The following is a 17,471-nucleotide window of genomic DNA, read 5'->3' as shown; positions in this document are numbered from 1 at the left end:
CTTGACTTGACTTGACTTGACTTGACTTGACTTGACTTGACTTGACTTGACTTGACTTGACTTGACTTGACAAAGTGAGCACTTTGGAGCGATCCGTTTTCAGTCTTAACGAAAGAGAAAAGCTGATGCTGGGTGGTTGTAATTGTTATTATTCATGTCCAGCAGAGGCACAGAGCAGTCTGTTCAGGGCGGTCCATTTCAAGCTGCCCGTCTGTACAAAACAAGAGCTCATGAATCTCACCTATTCCTGTCCTTTCTGGGCAAAGAATAACAAATCTTCAGAAGGACACGCAGAACCAAAGGAAATAAGTGGTCTCTTTTGGAGCGATCTATTTGCAGCCTTAACGGAAGAGAGAAGCTGATGCTCGTTACTTGTAATTATTATTATTCATGTCCAGCAAAAGCACAAAGCGGTGTGTACAGAGCGCTCCGTTCGAGCAAAACAAGAGTTTATGAACGTCACCTATTCCTGAGAGAGACATGAAGCACCACAGGCCAGAAGTATTATCTGTGGGGCGATCTATTTGCAGTCTTGACAAAAGAGAAAAGCTGCTACTTGGTACTTGTAATTATTACTATTCTTGTTCGGCATAGAATCACAAGAAAATGTACACATAAAAGACGCAGAACCAAGGGCAAGGGCATCATGTTTCCAGAGTTCTGCTTGCAACTACACAACAGCAAAAACCTGACCATCGATATGTTTGCAGTTACACCTGATGTTGTTGAGCATAGGATGACTAGAAGTCCCTTGATGTGTTCAAGTCGAAAAGCACAGAAAGAAAATCGCAGAGAAGCCCCCATCACAACAGCATAATAAAGACCTTGGAATCTGGTCAACTCCTATTCTTGCTGAGCTCAGAATGCCATCACAAGAAGTGTTCACAGCTGACTTAAAAACACGGATGGAACTGATCTCTCACAGTCCATTGGATGGGTGATAGCCTTGCCACTTTACACACAACATGCTCGATGATTCAGACTACCCTTGTTCTTCTACAGAGCATGATCAAGATAAGTCATTAGAACGAAGGTGCTAAGCAAATAACACCAAACGGTCGGCTAGGAGGGGCCTATCAAACGCTTCAGTGAAAACTGACTAGTACAGATTAACCACATTTCACTGAAAGTTTTTCACACCAAACGCGCAAAAAAAGAAAACCACAGAACAACCTATTTGCAGCATATCACAACAGTACAATCCAAAGCTTGGCAGTTTGAACTACACAGTACTCCTGTTTTTGCTGAGCACATCATACGATCAAAAGAAGCGTTCACTGCATAACAGAAAGAACAAATAACACCGGTTTTTCACGTTCGACCGGCTGGGTGGCTGTTTTGTTTCTGTCCACGCATCACGCTCGATAATTCTGACTGCTCCGTTTCTTGTTTAGAACATGATCACGAGAAGCCATAAGAAAGAAGGTGAAAAACAAGAGAGAGAGAGAGAGAGAGAGAGAGAGAGAGAGAGAGAGAGAGAGAGAGAGAGAGAGAGAGAGAGAGAGAGAGAGAGAGAGAGAGAGAGAGAGAGAGAGAGAGAGAGAGAGAGAGAGAGAGAGAGAGAGAGAGAGAGAGAGAGAGAGAGAGAGAGAGAGAGAGAGAGAAAGAGAGAGAGAGAGAGAGAGAAACAGACCAGGAGAGAGAGAGAGACAGAGAGAGAGAGAGAGACAGAGAGAGAGAGAGAAAGAGAGAGAGATAGAAACAGACCAGGAGAGAGAGAGAGAGAAAGAGAGAGAGAGAGGTTTGTTTAGAGCGGGCCATGTGCAGCTTCAGTGAAAAACTAGCACAGGATAACCAGATGTCCCTAATAGGCTTTACGATAAACACTCAACAAATCTCACAACAGTCTATTTGCAGCTTTACAACAGAACGAAGAGGGGTGGAGGAACTGATCAACTCTTATTCTCGCTGAGCACAGCATCGCACAAAGTTTTCTCAGCAGCCCTAAAAGCACAACTTACACAGCACTCTCATGTCCAAGAGGCTCGGTTGCAGCTTTTTGACAGAGCAAACAAGACGCTCGATAATTCTAATCGCTTCTGTTCTTGCTCAGCGCAGGATCACTAGAAGTCATTAGAAAGAAGGTGGGGAAACTCGTGGCACTAACTGGTTTGCATGGAGCGGTCGATGTGCAGTTCAACCAATGTGAAGACAAGACACTCAATAGATTCAGTTAATCCTTCTTCATTTCCATTTTCATTTTCATTACTTTATTGTCCCATCGCTGGGAAATTCGGGTCGCTTCCTCCCAGTGGAAAGCTAGCAGCAACGGAGTCGCGCTAACCAGGTGTCTGCGTGTTTAGGTGTATTCAGCCACCTGCACTTATGGCAGAATGACCAAGGTCTTTTACGTGCCATTGTGATGACACGGGGGTGGGACATGGCTTCCGTCTCTGGGTCTGCACATAAAGTTGACCCGTGTCCGTCCCGGCCCGAATTCGAACCTGCGACCTTCCGATCACAAGTCCAGTGCTCTACCAACTGAGCTACCGGGCCCCCTCTTCTTGAGCAAGACGTCTTTAAGGCTGCCTTGAACTTAGCCCTGAGTCGCCTTCGCCAAGACTGTGCAAAGTTTCTTTACCGAAAATTCAGTGTCAATTATTCGTGCGGCCAGCTTCGTGCAGTAACTTTGAGAAGTCGACTTCGCCCAACTAAATTGATGCTTTGCAGAGAAGACGCAGAACCAACGAATAAACATCGTGTCTCTGCGGAGCTATTTGCAGCAACGAGATCGATTATGGCATCCACACACACACACAATGATCATCTACCCCTGTTCTTGCTGAGCAAAGAATCACAAGGAGTCCTTACTGAGTAGGAGCAGAGCAAAACGCGTAAGTTGTTGTGTTACGACAGCTCAACAAAAGTGAAGACAAGAAGCTCGACTCTTTCCTGTTCTAGTGATCCCAGAATCACAAGAAGTCTTCCACAGAAAGTGCAATGTCAGCGAATGGCATAAACAGGTCAGATCAGATCGGTCTATTTGGAGCGAAAGTGAAAACTACGCTCGATAATTTGAACTGTTCCTCTTCTTTTTGACCACAGAACCACAAGCAGTCTCCCCAGAGAAGTTGAATACTATTATTATTATTATTATTGTGATCATTTTTATGCGCCTAATCTAGATATAGCCCTAGGCGCTTACATATTAATTTCTGCCGTTTGAATATACTCAGTGAATTAAAAAAAAAGTGATGTGCTGCAGCCCTCACCAGAGAGAGTGCAGAGTGAATGACTCAAAGGGATTTGCTCAGAGCGGTCTTTTTGGAGCTTAACAAAAGTGAAAAAAGACGCTCGATAATTTGAACTTCTTTTTCTTCTGCGAACCTCTTCTCCTTGAGCACACAACCACTCGCACTCTCCCAGGAGAGGGTGCTTAGCGAATTGCACAAAGTGATTTGCTCACAGCGGTCTATTTGGAGCTTAACGAAAGGGAAAACTACGCTCAATAGTTTTAACTATTCCTCTTTTTCTCGAGCACAGAATCACAAACAGTCTACCCAGAGAATGTGAATAGTGAAAGACACACACAAAGTGCAGTGATGTACTGATGAAGGCGATCTTTTTTGAGCTAAACGAAATTGAAAAAAGACGTTCGATAATGTTAACTCTTCCTCCCCCAGAGCGGTCTATTTGGAGCTTAACGCTGGTGTGAAAAAAAGACGCTCGATAAATCTAACCTTTCAACTTCCTGGGCATAGTTTTCTAGGCGAAGACGCGAAAAGAATCGTCTAATACTGGCTTTACAACAGTACACACAAGCACGTGGAAATGTACGCTGTCCTGTTCTGACTTAAGCCTAGGATCATCCCTCGTCTTCACGCACAAAAGGAGCAGAGCGAAAGGCACAGAATAATCTATTTGAACTGGTCTATCTGCAGCTTCACGACAACACAAACAAAATGGTCTATCTGAACTGGCCTATTTGCAGCTTAATGACAACACATACAGAATAGTCTACTAAACTGGTCTATCTGCAGCTTCACGACAACACAAACAAAATCGTCTATCTGAACTGGCCTATTTGCAGCTTAATGACAACACATACAGAATGGTCTACTGAACTGGTCTATTTGCAGCTTCACGACAACACAAACAGAATGGTCTATCTGAACTGGTCTATTCGCAGCTTCAAAACACAAACAGAATGGTCTATCTGAACTGGTCTATCTGCAGCTTCACGACAACACAAACCGCAGCTCACGAATACCTTTACAGGGGCGGACGAGGGGGGGGGGCACAGGGGGCACGTGCCCCCCCCCCCTCGCCCGAAAAAAAAAAAAAAAAAAGAAGAAGAAAAAAAAAAGATTTTTCTATGCTGATTCTATGACCATTTCTAAGTTCAAATGGCACCAGATGGCACCATTTTGCTTCTTTGGGCAAAAACTTTTTCCGGGGGAGCAAATTCGAGCGCTTCGCACCCATCACATTCACTTTCGATTCAAAGTGCCCCCCCCCCTTACAAAGCAACTGATCCGCCCCTGCTTTAATTTTAGTCCTTGAGCGCTAGATCACAACACAGTTACGACGCAGAAAGAATGGCCCAAAATGGTTCGTTTTTGGCTTCACACCCCTACCGACGGCAGCTGAGGAATTTCATCGATTCCCGTTCTCCCTAAGCAGAAGGTCATTTTACTGGTCTGCCCATCAAAGACGCAGAAAGAACGTAACGGAATGCCATGGTCTCTTTTGAGGCTTTACTGCAGTGGTACACACAAGGGCTTGGGCATTTGACGTTGGGATGTTCACAGAAGTACATACAAGGCCATGGAAAGTTGGCGTGACGCTGATAATACTGAGCACATAATACTTCACATCAAAGATGCACAAAGAACGTAACAGAATGGTCTCTTTTGTGGCTTTACTGCGGCAGTACACACACGTGCTTGGGAATTTTGACGCTGTGCTGTTATTACTAAGCACATAATCTTCACATCAAAGATGCAGAAATAACGTAACGGCATGGTCTCTTTTGTGGCTTTACTGCAGTACACACAATTGCTTGTGAATGTGGCGTTGTGCTGTTCTAACTGAGCACAAAAGTACATGCAAGTGCTTGGGAATTTTGACGTTGTGCTAGTTGTTACTGAGCACATAATCACCAAAATACCCGTGTGACTTGGAATAATAGGCCGTGAAAAGTAGGATATGCGCCGAAATGGCTGCAATCTGCTGGCCGATGTGAATGCGTGATGTATTGTGTAAAAAAATTCCATCTCACGCGGCATAAATAAATCCCTGCGCCTTGAATATGTGCGCGATATAAATTGCATAAAAAAATAAATAAAAAAATCCCTGCGCTTCGAACTGTACCCACGGAATACGCGCGATATAAGCCTCATATTGATTGATTGATTGATAATCTTCACGTCAAAGATGCAGAAATAACGTAACGGTATGGTCTCTTGTACTGCAGTACACACAATTGCTTGTGAATGTGACGCTGTGCTGTTCTAACTGAGCACAGAAGTACATACAAGTGCTTATGAATTTGACGTTGTGCTGTTCTAACTGAGCACATAAGTACATGTACACGTGCTTGGGAATTTAACGTTGTGCTGTTCTTAGTGAGCACAGAAGCACATACAAATGCTCAGGAATTTGAGCTGTTCTACCAAGGTACAGAATTGTGCATTTTCTTCACACCTAACTTGCAACGCAAAAGGCGTGGACTGGTCTGTCTGGAGGGTCTATTAGCAGCTTCGGACGCTACGAACAAGAGCTCAGGATTTTCGTTGATTGCTCTTCTTGTTGGGCAAATCATGTTGTTGTTGTTGTTGTTGTTGTTGTTTTCCTACCAAAAGTGCAAAATTGACACGGAATGGTCCATTTGCGGCTTTACGACGGTAAAGAAAAGAACACAGAACAGGCATGCATTTCAATTTTTATGAGTACCGAATCATGAAAAACATTCACAGCAAAAGGGCAACTATACAAGTTCATAACTGTCCGTTTGCGGCTTTACAGAAGCTGAAGAATTCAATTGATTCGTGTTGTCTCTGCCACCTGTGATCCTTACACTAACGCAAAAGGATTAAAGGAAGAGCGATGTTTGGCTGAAGCGGTCTATTTGTAGCTTCCGACGCTACGAAGATAAGCTCAGGAACCTCATTGATTCTCGTTCTTGTTGAGCACACGATCACGGCTGGTCTTCACAACAGGGTGTGGAACGAAAGGCATAGAATGATCCGTTCTTAGCTTTTCGACAAGACTTACAAGAGCTTGGTAATTCCATTGATTCGTGTTACTGCTCAGCAGATTACGACACGCTTTCCCGGTACATATACATCAAGAAGGGCTTGGAATGGCCCGTTTGTGGCTCAACGGCATTGCAAACAAGAGCTTGGTAATTCCAATGAATCATGTTTCTGCTCAGCAGATTACGACACGCTTTCCTGGTACATATACAGAAACAAGAGGCGAAGCCATCTAGGCTCACGTAAGAAATCGACAAACAGTAACACACACACACACACACACACACACACACACACACACACACACACACACACACACACACACACACACACACAGAAAGAGCATAGGTGAAACTGTGCAAGAAAGCGAGACACTAGATCTAGATCTGTCTGTCTGCATGTAGCCTACTTACAGGGACACGACTGCCAACTAGTCTCGGCCCGCTCAAAATAATAATGACCGAGACTTTCAGTACTTCCTTCGCGTGACGTCTAACCCTCTTACGTCATAATGTGACGTCAATGTAATGTGACGTCTTCAAATGTTAGAGTTTCTACCACAGACATACACACGCACGCACGCACGCACATACGCACGCACGCACAGACAGACAAAGTTACGATCGCATAGGCTACACTTACGTGAGCCAAAAAGGGGATGGAATGGTCCGTTTGTGGCTCAACGGCATTGCAAACAAGAGCTCGGAAATTTGACGTGCCCCTGTTCTCACAGTAAACACTGGATCCTGAGTGGTCTTCACCACCAACACTGTAGGATCAAAGGCACACAATGGTCTGGCTATTTACAACTTCCGACGCAACGAACGAGTTCAAGAACGCCATTGATTCCTGTTCTTGCACAGAGCTTCGAACCACAAGAAGTCTTCACAGCAGAATGCAACACACACACACACACACACACACACATACACACACACACACACACACACACACACACACACACACACACACACACACACACACCAATCGCATAACGGTATGTTTGTAGCTTCAAGACCGTACAGACAAAAGCTCAAGGATTCCATTGATTCCTGTTCTCGCAAAGAGCTCAGAACCAAACAAAGTCTCAACAGAAAAATGAAGAAAAAAAACCGAGAAAAAAACCCACACAAAAACAAACAAAAAATAACCGTATGTTTGTAGCTTCACGACCGTACAGATTTCCATGGATTCCTGTTCTTGCACAGAGCTCAGAAGCACAAGAAGTGTTCACAGAAAAACGCGGAGAGAAGCGCACAGAACAGCCTGTTTGTAGCTTCACGGCCGGACAGAAACAAGATCAAGATTGTCTATTCTTGCTTTGCACAGAATCACAAGAAATCTTGACAGCAAAATGCAGAAAGAAAGGCAGAGAAGATTGTCTATTCTTGCTGACCACAGAATCAGACTAAATCGTTAGGGCAAAAATATAGTGAAAGACACAGACTGGTCGCACTGTACGTGGCTCCATCATGTCCGAGCAACGCTTCCTAGCTATCACCTCCGGGCGTACTAGTTGTAAGGATGCCTGACATAATCCTCTTATCTGACGGTAGGAAGGGCTTCATTTCCATCACCTCAACGAGCATTAGGGCTGAGATGAGAAGCTTAACTGGCGATACTCTGGTGTTCGCTCTACAAGTAGAATGTGATACGTACTTCAGCAAGGATCGGTGGTCAAGACTTGTTAAGGCGATCCTGAATTCAGCCTGAAGACGACTGCGCGAAGACTGCGCGAACTTTTGCCGAAAACTCAATGCTAAAGTTTCGTGCGGACAGCTTCGCGAAGTATATTTCTTTCTTTCTTTCTTTATTTGGTGTTTAACGTCGTTTTCAACCACGAAGGTTATATCGCGACGAGGGAAAGGGGGGAGATGGGATAGGGGAAAGGGGGAGATGGGATAGAGCCACTTGTTAAGTGTTTCTTGTTCACAAAAGCACTAATCAAAAAATTGCTCCAGGGGCTTGTAACGTAGTACAATATATGACCTTACTGGGAGAATGCAAGTTTCCAGCACAAAGGACTAAACATTTCTTACATACTGCTTGACTAAAATCTTTACAAACATTGACTATATTCTATACAAGAACCACTTAACAAGGGTAATAAGTGAAGAATTTTATGGGTGAGAAAAGGAAAGTAAAAGGACTTTGGGGAGGCAGAAATAGAGAAGAAACAAGAAAAAGATCCTAATTAGGTTCACGGCATCGAGAGTGATGCGACCTTCTCTCAGAAATTAGTAGAGAAGGCTCCCCCATCCACCACCCGGGGGACGCGCCTCTACGCCAATTAGGGGGCGCGAGGAAGTAGACTTCGCGAAGTCGACTTCCCAGTTAAGGCCGGGTTTAAGATGTCAGTGAGCTCAAAGCGCCTTTCTTCCTTCAGACCTGGGAACCCCTGTTTTGCATTTGGAGCATTCTCAAACAAACGTTTCGGAAAAAAAGGTGTACTCCACACAACATTTGAACATCGATGATTCAAACATGCTTCGCGCGCGTCCGTTGCACGGTTAATTAAGTTTACCAATACCATTAAAATAAATGCTTCTTTCAATGTGTAATGGCGAAGGCTGTAATCATTGACCAAATGCAGAGTTATACAGTTATTTTAATCATTAAAAGAGACAGAAAAAAGTCTTAAGAAATGTTCTTGTCATGGTTTTTTTTTTTCCATCGACCGTACTGATCGTATTTTACACAATCAAGCGTACACAATACGGCGACATCGTATGCAGGGTTTCGCTAGATTACGAAAATGCCCTTCTTTCTGGTTCATTTGACTATCTCATTGAAAAACTGCAGAAAGTACAGAACAACTCCGCTAGATTAATCACAAAGACCCCTAAAAGACACCACATCACACCTGTTTTGAGATCCCTTCACTGGCTGCCTGTAAGAAGTCGTATTCAATACAAAATTGCATGCATTTGTTTCTCTTTCTTTCATGGTACAGGACCTGCTTATCTCTCTGAGATGTTATCAAAATATTCAAACCTCTCCTCTCTTCGCTCTGCAACAGATACCAATGTACTTAGTAAACCAAAAAGAAACAGAAAATCAACTAACTATGGATTTGAGAGATCCTTCAAGTACCAGGGACCTCTTGTCTGGGAGAAAATCCCCCGGAGCATTAGGGATTCCCAGTCACCATCTGCCTTTAGAACAGCCCTCAAAACACACATGTTTAAGTTAGACCTCTGAAGGAGATCCCATGATCGGTGAGTCATCGGCGCTGCCACGTGTATTATATACTAAAGTGTGGCGTTCATGAGGATGTGTATGTGCCTGTGTGTGTTGTACTAGAATAACGTATGCGTACATGGAATGACATTGCGGGTTACCTTAACATTGACAATGACGAAAGAAAGATTGTGTGTGAGTGTGTGCGCGCGCGTGTGTGTGTGTGTGTGTGCGTGTGTGTGTGTGCGTGCGTGCGTGTGTGGGTGGGTGTGACCATGTTTGAATTTATTCGGATTTAGTTCTCTTTCCTTGTTTGTATTATGATTGTGTAAGTGTAAAGCGCTCTGGGCTCGTCACCACGAGGTTTACGCGCTATATAAGTAATCGTTATTATTATTATTATTATTAAAAAGGCAATGGGACATTTGTCCCCCTCAACCAAACTCCGATGGGACAGTCATAGTCGAAGGCAAGAAGCGCCAAAGAGGCTATAAAAGAGGCATGTATGCGTTTTGACCAAAGATGCAAAATGGTGCAATATGGTGCCATCTGAGAATTAGCCGCTGTATCGTGTTATCTATTTGTGTGTGTGTGTGTGTGTGTGTGTGTGTGTGTGTATGTATGTATGTGTGTGTGTGTGTGTGTGCGTGCGTGTGTGTGTGTGTGTGTGTGTGTAATCCGATGTAAAGTGTACATTTGGTGGCGCAGTGGTACGTAATCTTAATGCGCCCGTAGACGCATTGAAGGGAATTGTGATGGGACATTTTCAGAGCGCACTAGTAAATGAAAGCCTGCGTATGGGTTCCCAGGTCTGTTCCTTGCTATGTGTCCAAGAGGAGGGATGGACTATTCCCACACCTGAGCAGATACCAGATAGTTCTTCTTCTTCTTCTGCGTTCGTGGGCTGAAACTCCCACGTACACTCGTGTTTTTGCACGAGTGAAATTTGTACGTGTATGACCGTTTTTACCCCGCCATTAAGGCAGCCATGCGCCGCTTTCGGGGGAAGCATGCTGGGTATTTTTGTGTTTCTATAACCCACCGAACTCTGACATGGATTACAGGATTTTTCCCGTGCTTGCGTGTGCACACGAAGGGGGTTAAGCCACTAGCAGGTCTGCACATAAGTTGACCTGGGAGATCGGAAAAATGTCCACACTTTACCCACCAGGCGGCCGCGGCCGGGATTCGAACTCACGACCTCCCGATTAGGAGGCCGACGTCTTACCACCACGCCACTGCGCCCGTCAGTATGTGTCAAAGTGGAGGGATGGACTATTCCCATGCCTGAGCAGATACCAGATAATGATCGGAACTGTTCGACACAACTCTCATCCTTAGTAACTGTTTGAACGCATTTGTGGTGGCCGGTGCGCGTTAAACACTTACACAAGAACAGGGGTCCTGATTTTGGCCTATATGGTCCGTTGGACCCAAAAAGCAACAAGTAACTAACTAACTAACTAACTAACTAACTAACTAACTAACTAACACAAGAACAGTGCATTTTAGGCAATATACCAAATACCATCTCGAAGAAGACAGCGACAAGCTGTCGAAATATTGATTGAGAATCTACCGCACCTGGTTTCTGTCTTGTTTTCTTTTTGCTTTAACATTTAAGGTAATGTCAACTTTGCAACACATAGCAAAAAAAGCTCAGTGACCTGCAGTATTGTTGAATAAGAACATACCGACAGAATGAAAAGCAGAGAAAATACAATTGTCTAGGCAACGTTTGTTAACTTTGCCAAAATGTGCTGAACTTTTTGATTTACAAGATTCCTTTTCTTTTGGGTAGGTATTGAACTAGCTGACTTGAAAGATTCAGATTGTTTGCGATACAAAGGACGTTGAACTGAGTGATTTTGAAATAAACAAAATCAATCAAAATTAGAAATTAAAAAACTTCACAAGATTTCAAGCTAAATAAATTTTTTCTCCATTTGACGTCCTATGGTTCACAGAGAAAGATATGATGCGAACAACGTTTTCGTACACTCCTCTCTTTGTTTCTGCGCTCACGACAAGGAGGGTCTGAACGCCAGATTCTCAGCCCACTGCTTTTCATTATCGATTTAAAAATAAGGCACATCTTTTGAAATGCTTTCGTTCTTCCTGCTCCTTTCCTTAAGACTTTGAACTTAACATCAGAAGAATGTTCTTCGCACAGGGTTTCTAGGCCAATGACCACAAGGGTAAAACATCTAGATTCTCTGCTCATTGATTTCTTTTATCGAAGCAAAAGACGCCCCGGCCCATCCTTTGATCTGCTTTTACACTTACATGTTTTCCCCTGAAACCTTCACAAAGGACACGACTTGAGGTCCAACGGTTCAGCAAGAAACGCACACTTCACAAAACTTCTGTTCGCGCATTTTTTTTGGTCTACGCTAAAGACAACGCTAGCCCGAACTCCATTGGGTAGTTACTCAAGCGAAAGCACTTAACTTGAAATTCCACAGTTCAGCGAGTAACGAAAACTTCAGAAGATTTTGTTTTTCCTATAGTTATACTCTTCTCTTGTTGTTTCTACCCTGGGAACAACGACAGACCGAACTCCACATACTCAACTCAATGCTTTCTTTTGTCAAAATGAAAGACCGTTTATTCTTTAGGATGCTTTCATCATTACTTTGCCTCAAGACTTGACAAAGGACTCATTATAAAGTCAAGCGGTTTAATCAGAAACACGAACTCAATTAAAAACAAAACTTTGTTTGTCAACTATCTTGTCCACTTCAAACCTCAAGAAAACGACGACAAAAAGTTCATATCCTCAGCGTTTTATTGTCCCTTGTCGAACCCAAAGAGCACTCGGTCGTTCAAATTCTTTAACACATTCCACACTTCTGTCTCTCAAATTTTCAGCAAAGAACTCTCGAAGAACAACACTTGCCACTCCGTGACTGCAAGGTCCGTCTTTCTCCCACCGACACAATATTATGCTGTTTCCAAGACAGTAACCAAGGGAAACACAGCGATCATAAAATCAGTAACAAGAGCCGATGATTAGAAGCAACATCTCGAGCCAGTGTTCTATGGGCGGCCATGCTGGCTAATGGCAGAGTATCTGTGCCTCTGATTGTACACTGTTTGGCCTGGCTGGATTGGGTAACGCCGAAGGGGAACATTACGGCCTTCAAACGCGTCTGGTGTTGCGAGCTGTTATGAGTACACAGGAGTACAAGCTGCTTCAATTCTGATAATATTAGGCCTTTAAAGAGTCGGAGTCTAACAGTGGAGGTGGGGTTAAACAGGTTACGAACACAACGTTTGAAAAATAAGGAGGATTTTAAGTAGGACGGAGTTTTAAATCGGTAGTTTTAGAAGCAGGGGGAGGGTTGGAGGTGAGATTTTCAGGAGGACGGAGTTTTAAATCGGTGGTTTTAGAAGCAGGGGGAGGGTTGGAGGTGAGATTTTAAGTAGGACGGAGTTTTAAATCGGTGGTTTTAGAAGCAGGGGGAGGGTTGGAGGTGAGGTTTGTTCAACTGTATTGTTTTTAGGAAAGGGTTGCAAAACCGACGATATGTTATGTAAAAAGGTATGCAGGTAAATATGTTTTAAGAGTGAGAAAACTTAAATATGTTTGAGGTTTACAGCAGACAGCAAGAACTAAATGTCGTTTTACCAAAGGTACCATCCTTGTCATTGAGACTATAAAACATCATAACAAATGTAGGGGGCCCGGTAGCTCAGTTGGTAGAGCACTGGACTTGTGATCGGAAGGTCGCAGGTTCGAATTCGGGCCGGGACGGACACGGGTCAACTTTATGTGCAGACCCAGAGACGGAAGCCATGTCCCACCCCCGTGTCATCACAATGGCACGTAAAAGACCTTGGTCATTCTGCCATAAGTGCAGGTGGCTGAATACACCTAAACACGCAGACACCTGGGTAGCGCGACTCCGTTGCTGCTAGCTTTCCACTGGGAGGAAGCGACCCGAATTTCCCAGCGATGGGACAATAAAGTAATGAAAATGAAAAAGAAAAAAATGAAATGTGATTTGACGTGAAATGACAGCAACTATTCACTTGGACACATACCACAAATCAACAGCGTAGCTGAATAAATAAATAAATGATTGAATAGATGAATGGATGGATGAATGAATGAATGGATGAATGAATGAATGATTGAATAGATGAATGAATGAATGAATGAATGAATGGATGAATGAATGAATGAATGAATGAATAAATGAATGAATGAATGGATGGATGAATGATTGAATAGATGAATGGATGGATGGATGGATGAATGGATGAATGAATGAATGAATGATTGAATAGATGAATGATTGAATGAATGAATGAATGAATGAATGGATGGACGAATGGATGGATGAATGAATAAATGAATGGATGAGCGAATGAATGAATGAATGAATGAATGAAAGAAAGAATGAATGAATGAATGAATGAATGGAGGAATGAATGGATGAATGAATGGATAAATGAATGAATGAATGAATGGATGGATGAATGAATGAATGAATGGATGAATGAATGAATGAATGGGTGGATGAATGAATGACGGAATGAATGAATTAATTAATAAATAAATAAATACATAATGAAATAAACAAATACATAAATAAATACATAAATACATTTTGAGAATTCGTTTTTACTGAGAAAAAGAAATCCAGCAAGCATTTCTGCACACGTGCAAGTTAGTTCGTGAAAATTCACATCAACAGTTTTCAATCTGCTCTGAAAAAACTTTGTCCCTTGAGAAGAGACAGCCGCTTTAAATTGTTTGACATTCGCAGAGACATTCACCAAGTCAGACAGATAATCTGCAACTATTATACACATGGCCATTAGTCTGATATCTTGCCCTGTACTTACAAGTTAACATGCAATCATAATGCCATTTACCCCCACGGGAACTACTGCTCAGTGGCTGTCAGCACGAAGAAGGCTTAGACCTGTTGACATCATTTTATTGGAGTTCACCGATTCAAAATAGGTTCTTTCTTTTTTTCTTTATTTGGTGTTTAACGTCGTTTTCAACCACGAAGGTTATATCGCGACGGGGAAAGGGGGGAGAGGGATAGAGCCACTTGTCAATTGTTTCTTGTTCACAAAAGCACTAATCAAAAATTTGCTCCAGGGGCTTGCAACGTAGTACAATGTATTACCTTACTTGGAGAATGCAAGTTTCCAGTCCAAAGGACTTAACATCTCTTACATACTGCTTGACTAAAAATCTTTACAAAAATTGACTATATTCTATACAAGAAACACTTAACAAGGGTAAAAAGAGAAACAGAATCCGTTAGTCGCCTCTTACGACATGCTGGGGAGCATCGGGTAAATTCTTCCCCCTAACTCGCGGGGGGTATTCAAAATAGGTATCTGTGTAAGTTGTGAAACATAGTTATGAACGACCTTTTGAACTTTTGGTGTCTCCTTCACAGCTAATCTTTGGAAGCAATGTGTGTTGTTATGTTCTTCTGTCTTTGCTAATACCGGTATTTTAATTATACAAGATGCAAAAAGCAGGCAACGATGCTACAAGTAAAAGTCTATTTTGATGTAAAATGTGTAAAATGTTGCATATGTGTGAGCATGTTTGCATTATTTTCATCAGCCTGAATCGAAGCACAAAATGGGTAGTGCATCGGCTGTTGGGAATACCTTCAACAGATGAAATATCAAGACGCAAAGAATTCGCATGAACAAGCCTGCATACGTAACAAACAAAAAACAAACCAAAAAAACATCCGAAGTTCTCAGTGGCAGCGATCTTCAATGAATTGTCCCCACCTACGAACCTCTCAACCAAACATTCAAAAAAGCCAGCAACCAAAAACGAAATTCACAAAGAAAGAGATGGTTGTTGATTTTAAAGTCCCTTCAACTTACTTAAAAGCGACGCGCAAAGAAAGTATCAATCAACCCAAAACACACGACAACCAAGCAGACACACACATGTAACCGAGTGCCCGAAGCACAAACATTACCTTTGGATGCAAATCCAGTCAAATAGGATTGAGATTTTAAAGCTAACTTCGTAGCCCTACAAAAGCTTCTGTGGGAACGCAAAGGTTCCCAAGCACTCCTGTGTTCCCAAGCACTCCTGTGTTCCCAAGCACTCCTGTGTTCCCAAGCACTCCTGTGTTCCCAAGCACTCCTGCGTTCCCAAGCACTCCTGTGTTCCCAAGCACTCCTGTGTTCCCAAGCACTCCTGTGTTCCCAAGCACTCCTGTGTTCCCAAGCACTCCTGTGTTTCCAAGAGCATACACGGAGACCGCAGCGGCCAGACCCCATCACAAACACAACTCTACAGTTGACCGGTGTCTAGCCGGTGTAACACGAGAAAATTACTCCCACGAGATGTTTACTCCGGAGTAAACATTTCGTACGAAAAAGTTACTCCCTTTACGAAAAAAGCACTCCCCCATTTCACGAGAAAATTACTCCCCAAGACAGGTGAGTTCCGAGTAAACATTTCGTACAAAAATGTTACTCCCATGACGAATAAATAACGAATAAATTACTTCACCCAAACACAAGCAATTTAACTTCCCATGCCAGGTGTACGAAATGTTTACTCCCTTGTCCCCTTGTTAGTCTTGGTGGTGGAAGGGGTGGAAGGAGGGTAGCGCGACATTTGTGTGCGCGAGATCACTTTTTGGCAGCATTATCCCTTCGCCCGCATCCTATTTTTGCGTACGAGATTTTTACTGGAAGTAAACAAAATGGGGAGTAAAATTTTCGTGGAGGGAGTAATTTTTTCGTGCCTTGGGGAGTTCTTTTCTCGTACGAAAAGTGTACTCGGAGTAAGAATTTCGAACGAAATATTGACTCCGGAGTAAATTTTTCGTGGAGTAAAAATTTCGTGTTACACCGGCGACGTAGAAGCAATGCTATGCTGCTATGCTAACTTAGTTTACTGTCCCCAGAACTAGTGTCTATTTGGGAAATGACGTGGTTATATGCTAGGAAGACGTAGAAAAAACGTCGAGCTACTATAAATAGCCGCGCTCTTCGCCGGCAGACAACTTTGCAGAATCGACCGTATAGGATGACAATGATAATGACAATGACAATGACAATTCTTTATTTAACGAGGGTAATAGATTAAGCAGTGATCTGCTTTTTTTTTACATCCAGTCCTCGCCCTAAAGCGGGACTAACTAAAAAACGAACAAAACAATTCTACCTTTTAACAGATAACTAAAGTGAGAACACAATATACAGTCTTGTCATCATTTTCACGAGTTTTCATTCACAAGCACCTGGGAAATAAATTTCATGTTCCCCATGCAATAAATCCCCGGTTACCATAGTTGCAGGAAGCAGGTTATACATGGATAATCAAAAGCAAACCCAATAGAAACGCTCGGGGATTCTTCGGCTCTTTTCATTGGCGTTTCCCCAGACCTAAACAGACGACACGACACTGCTTTGCAAAGTTCCAAAAACGAACTGGCAAACTGGCAAAAGTAAACAAAAAACAAAACTACTTCATGAAAGGTCATAAATTCATCACAAACAAATGAAACCTACCGATATGTTTTGTCTTCTTACAAAGTCATGGAGTGCGTGTATCTGTGTTTCGATACACAGACGTTCGGAGAAACACGAACGTCAAGTTCAAGTCAAACCAATTGACCCCTGACACACACATTTTGACCCGTGCACAAGACGTTGTATCGATAAACGAAGCGCAAATAAGAAATAATAATAAAAGCAAAGAAAATAGCAACAAGATATGCAAACATCTAACAAAGCCGAGCAAGCAGAATGACAGGTCTAATGAAAAACAAAGAGGCACTGAGTCAGAAACAAGATTGCGATTCTTTCCTTCGCTGCACGACGCAAATCTTCTGTGACCTTTGACCCAACGTAGCTTCCACATTCGATCAATAAGCTTAATATTTACAACAGAAAGCCGAGGGGTGGAATACCGAGATGAACCTACAGAACTGTGCATCCTCAAACCTGACATATTCATCCCAATATTTTATGAACTCAAAAAAACAGAAAATTGCTTTCACACGCCAGCTTTGATTGCCGGTGGTTATCAAAACGGAACTCGTGTGGTTATCAAAACGGACCTCGTGTTTCAAAGCATGGCTC

General features: G+C 42.8%; 1 protein-coding gene across 1 annotated transcript in view; it reads right to left on the bottom strand.

Annotated features, from left to right (window-relative positions):
* LOC138973766 (uncharacterized abhydrolase domain-containing protein DDB_G0269086-like) overlaps positions 1-17,471 on the bottom strand; it is a gene marked incomplete in the record, with an annotated part of 72,209 nt that overhangs the window by 21,959 nt on the left and 32,779 nt on the right.

Source organism: Littorina saxatilis, linkage group LG8 (assembly GCF_037325665.1).
Source record: "Littorina saxatilis isolate snail1 linkage group LG8, US_GU_Lsax_2.0, whole genome shotgun sequence".
NCBI classification, from domain to species: domain Eukaryota; kingdom Metazoa; phylum Mollusca; class Gastropoda; order Littorinimorpha; family Littorinidae; genus Littorina; species Littorina saxatilis.
This window is presented reverse-complemented; position numbering and strand designations above follow the sequence as displayed.